We start from the raw sequence: 5,521 nt of genomic DNA on the forward strand, positions 1-5,521 counted from the left end.
GATAGGGTTCACTCCTGGTAGCATTATGACATTGCTAAGAGTAAAGAGCAATCTTTAAAAAAGTGTTAGAAACTATTAGATGTTTGTCTTAAGCTATGTTTGCATCTGTAAGGGTAATGGTTGTGTGATTTTATAATAATATTGTTATGTTGAATGAGAAGTTTGCTCTGAAAGTAAATAGGGGGAAGTTGACAAAAAAAAAAAAAAGTAAATAGGGGGAAACGAAACTTGATCTATCTTTAGGTGGAACAGGTCTGGGCATTTCGGGTATCGGTTCGGTTTGGGAATTTCGGATTTCGGATATTTCGGATATGGGGCTAGAGGATCCATTTACTACTTGACATATTTTGGTTCGGTTCGGTTTTGATAGTTTCGGGTTCGGTTCGGATAGTAAATGTAGGAACCAAAAAATACCCAGAAAAAATCGGTTCTCATTTGGATCCGGTTCGGGTTCGGATAGTTCGGATAGTTCGGATAATTTGGATAAAATATCAGTTATTTAGGGTAAAATATCAAATAATTAGGATGATTTAGATTGTTTTTTGGATATTTCGGATAAAACTATCCAGATATTTTTAGGTAGTTCGGATACTTTATAATAATTTATTTATCCTCAACTATTTTCAGATAATTTTAATAGAATTTTAAATTAAAATATATATTTAGTTATGTTATATGTATATATAATTAATATTTTTATATATTTGAGTACCCGTCCGGTTCTCGGTTTGGTTCCGGTTCGGTTCGGTTATTTCGGATATAAAAAAGTAGGAACCCTTCGGGTATTGGTCTGGTTCCGGTTTCAGGTATTTCGGTTCGGTTCTGGTTCGGTTCTTCGGTTCCGGTTATTTTACCAAGGCCTAGATGGGTCAAAGTGTCCTTTATTTGAAGAGCACGTAGAAATATTATTTACTAGGGTCAGTCCGTGCTTCGCGCGGGATATTTGTATAATTTGTTAAATATTTTAAAAGTATTTTGTCATATATTTGGTATGAAATATTATTTTCAAAATTATTCATTTTTATCACTTCTTCTGATTTAAAATGTTTGATGTTGTGATATTAATATTTAGTTAGTTGTGATTAACTATTTTTTTTTTGTAAATTGCTTGTTGAAATAGTTTTAATGAAGACATGTTCCTTTTTAGAGTATAGATTTTTTATGTTTATTTTAGGTCATTTATTTTTATTTCTACTCTTATATATTCATTGTTAGATTGTTTTTATTTTGACTCTTTTTCATACTGTGAAAATAAATATTTCTTATTTTCATATTTGGGATAGGTTTGTTATATTCTTAAATTTTAATTTTTATATTATTTTCTATTTGTTATATTTTATTTGATATATTTTACTATTTCTTTTAATTGTGTGTAAATGATTTGTTGTATTTTTTTAGCATATTATTTGTTTCTTTAACTTAAGTTTAATGATTAAAAAGAGAAAAAATCTGACAAAAAAAGAGAAAAAAACATTCTTTTTTTTTATTTTAATAAAAATGAAGATATAATACATTTATGTATTCTTATAAATTTTCTTAATAGTTTTCTTAATTATATTTTCATATTATATAATTTTATATTATGTATTCACTAAATTGTAACTGGTCAGTTTGTTTTATATTTTATTGTTTTATGTTTATTTTGAAAATATATATCAATTATGTATTAACTTTTAATCTTGGTTTTCTATCAAATTTTTAGTTTTTATGTCAAAATAAAAACTTGAGATCATTAGTTTTCAGTGGCTTAAATTTGATGAAATTCAAAAATTAATTCCCAAATAGATCTTTCTTATTTTCCTATGAAAATTTTCTTTTAAATATTCTAATTATTTTATTTTAAAACTAATTTATTATTCTTATTTTTTACTAAATTTTCACCAAGTTAAAGAAACAGAATAATATGTGAACAAAAAAAGTCATGAAATTCTAAATCTCTAAGAACATAATTAATTTCTTAAGATTTTGGGATTCTTGTCTGGTCCTCCTTAATAAAACAATTAACCCAAGCCCAATTAGATCTTCCTACAAAAAATTACAAAGGTGAGAAAGAGTACAAATATTTTGTAAGAACACCTTTTCGGTTACAGTTAACTTGCAACAGAGAGAACTTTGTGAAAGAAATTTGGTCACATGGTTAGAATTTCAACCATAAAGGGAAAAAAAAATCTAATGAAGTTTGACTCATCTTATCTCGTGAAGGAATGTGTTGTAGAAAACATATAGAGGGAGAATTTCTAAATCTCTAAAAACAAAAAAAAACTTAGAAACAAAACTGCAGAAGCAAAAGTGTTCACACCACATTAACGTCTGTGTAATAGAAATGTTATGGTATCTCCGTTTACAACAAAATCTCAGTAGCTTTGTTTGGTTCTTTGAATCCTAAATATAATTTTTTTTCTTATCTCGACTTCCACAATCCTTCAATATATCCTATTTAACTACAATCTCTAAAACGTGTACATTTATAGTAATGTTTTTCACCAGCATCTAAGCATAACCACAAAATCTTGAAATGTAACATACAGAGGTGAAAGCACTGTAAGCAACCACCACATCGACTTGAGGCTGATGAACTGAAACACTTGCGATCTGGTCCACCACATGCTTGAAATTCAAACGCTCTCGTTTCCCAGTTAGCTAATAGCCTTAGTTAGAGCTTTTTGCTTCGTCAGCTTGATTTGAACCTCATAACTTCCACCTCCCCTTCAACAGTTTTCAAACCCTCTCTTTCTTCCAGAGACTTCTCTTTTGGTTCGTGCTCATGATCATCAAGATCGAACCTCACTGGCACTTTTGGCAAGGGCATCTTATTATTCTTTAACTGAAACCTCACAACTTTGAGTGGGTTTGACCTTCTTTCTAAGCCGGAGGGATTTATCAATCTTCTTGGGATTGTGCAAGCAATGGGAACCACAGCCATGTAACTTTCATTACAATCAAACATATACCGCTAGTCTATCATGGGTCCAAGATTATTGTCAAAGCTTAGCATCTCAACCAATGTAGCTAATATGCCGGCTATCATCTCTATGCCTTTGTTTCCCTGATCAATGCAGAGATTGAACAATGCTGCCACAGCTGCTCTCGGGTCCCGTTCAAGAGAAGATTCAATAAGCAGGCATTGTACCGCCTATTATGATCTTGTTCTCACTCACGGAACTCTAAACAGTGTTGCTGCTATGTCTACGGGATTAATTCTCATATGATCGATTGCTCTTCCGCTGATGGATCATAAGCATTTCAAAAAACAGAGCAGCCATCATCTCTCCATAATTTTAACGTAAGGTTGAAGAGAAATGGTAACGTTAAGAAGACGTGTGAAGATGCGGTTAGATTTAGTTCGACTCCAGGTTTCAGAGACAGAAGCAGAACCTGATACATCATATAATCATAAATATATTTAGCTTTATGCTCGATTCAAACAAAGTTTTTATCAGAAACTTATCCATTTACTTACTGTTTTGTGATGGTTCCATTGAATCCTTCAGCACCTTCTCTTCGGACTTCTGACCCAATTTCCCATCGAACCAAAAGAACTCTATTCCTTTTCTTCTCAAAGGAATCTCCAGATGATCCAAAAACAAAGTATATTTGGGCTTGCTGTGAAACCGTGAAGACTCTTCCTATTTCTTTACAATATCAACACCGAATAACCACTCCGTTGGGCATGGATAAGATTTGTTTTCTTCAGTAATATCCTGCAGATTGTTTAAAACTATCATACAATAATCTACTTTTTAAAACAAAAACATTGTTGAAAACTAAATTCTACTCAAGCAAAAATCTTACTTATGAGATTTGACTCAAATGGTATAAGATTTGTAAACATTAAAGGAAAAAACCCGGGCTTGTTTTTTTAAATCCCCGGAGTTACCTTGGCATCAAGGAGAAGCATATCGACGCCCATAACTCGATCTAAGAAGAAATCCAGAAGAATCGGTTGAAGGTAGCCCGTAACAGTTCCGGTTTCCCTTTGTCAGCGAGAAGAAATCCCCACTGCGCCTGACGTCTCTCGCCTCCCATAACCGCAGCAACTACCGGATTTCAAATCAGAAAGAAGAACTTTCGAGATCGAGAATATGGTTTTGAGAGGGGTAAGGCTTACCTTTTTATACGCTCAGTGACACCGCCTTACAGAAGGGAAATTCACAAATCTGTAACTGAGAGCGTTTCGGTTGATGAGAAATAAGATCAGACGACGTGATCGAAACCTACGAACAGATTCATCAACTCGAACTCAGCAACTTGATCTCTCCAATGGCGGAGATGAACCCTAGTTTTCCATTGGACATGTTAGAAGATAATTAGGGCTGGGTTTATTCAGGCTATGCCAAAAGCCCACAAAATTAACGGTAACCCAAAAGAATCGTTGATTCCCTTTAATGAAACGCTGCGTCTAGTAAAGCTGGACCCGTGGAAGACTGTGGAAGCTCGACTTAGTGACATGGCAGACGACGACGTGGAGGCACCATGAAAGAGTAAACTGTGTTTTATAATAATAGATAGATAATTAAAAAAAAAAACATGAGAGAATGAGACACGTCTTTAATGTCGAAAAGTCTTAACAATTTAAATAGTGCTATAAAATATATAAGATGAAATTCGTATTATTTGTATATGTATTTAGGTATTATATTTTAGTATATATATATTATGACATAAGCTCTGACTCTAGGTTTAGGATTTTTGGGTTTTTTTTTACTTGTTGGAGGTTTTAAGCTTGGTAGTTGTCGTTTGGATGATATAACTTTGGTCCGTTTGCTGCCGAGTACCAACCAAAGTTAGTTAGGTGATGATTGTTTCGATAGTTTCTAGTTTTAGTTTTTGATTTTTAGATTTTAAGTTTTGGTTTTTAGATTTTGGTTTTTAGATTTTGATTTTGGTTTTTAGTTTTGCTGTATTTTTTTATTTTTTAAAACTTAATTAATACATTACTTTAAAATAATACAACAAAATATCAATAAATATTTAGATTTACAATTAAAATTTATCAAAATATTGTGATAATTATTCAAAATAAAATACAATAACATATTTTAATTATTATATTAAAAATTATATTATAGAAAATATTTCGAGATTAATACAATATATTGTATGAATACAACATATTATGTTTTCTAATTTTTGGTTTTTTTAATGTGACTAATAATTATCAAAAAGATTCAATTATTTTATTTATAGAAATTAATAACTAATTTTAAAATTAATTAATATTATTTATAAAATATATTAATTTATTTTAGAGATATGAAACACAGATAAATTATTTAACATTATTCTTTAAATGATATCTAAAGTACAAAAAATGTATGATAATTTTATCTTTATGAAAATTTTATTTATTAATTATTAATTAATTAAAATGTAGTAGTTTCTTCAAAAAAAAAAAAAAAAATCGTTTTGGCGAAAGCTTGATTGTCAAATGAAATAGTTTTTACAAAAACAACAACTAAAAACTAAAACTTGATCGGAGGATCAAAAACCAAAAACTAGTCTAAAAACTACAAACAATCAA

At 30.6% G+C, this 5,521-nt stretch overlaps 1 long non-coding RNA gene across 1 annotated transcript; it reads right to left on the bottom strand.

Annotated features, from left to right (window-relative positions):
* Window positions 1–2,380: 2,380 nt before the first annotated feature.
* LOC106313880 lies at window positions 2,381–4,322 on the bottom strand. The gene is made up of 4 exons (XR_001264508.1): window positions 4,109–4,322; window positions 3,878–4,037; window positions 3,461–3,701; window positions 2,381–3,375 (listed from the first exon to the last, which is right to left on the bottom strand). It is a non-coding gene; the product is annotated as an uncharacterized LOC106313880 (long non-coding RNA).
* Window positions 4,323–5,521: the final 1,199 nt, after the last annotated feature.

The sequence above is a fragment of the Brassica oleracea genome, chromosome C9 (genome assembly GCF_000695525.1).
Source record: "Brassica oleracea var. oleracea cultivar TO1000 chromosome C9, BOL, whole genome shotgun sequence".
NCBI lineage: Eukaryota > Viridiplantae > Streptophyta > Magnoliopsida > Brassicales > Brassicaceae > Brassica > Brassica oleracea.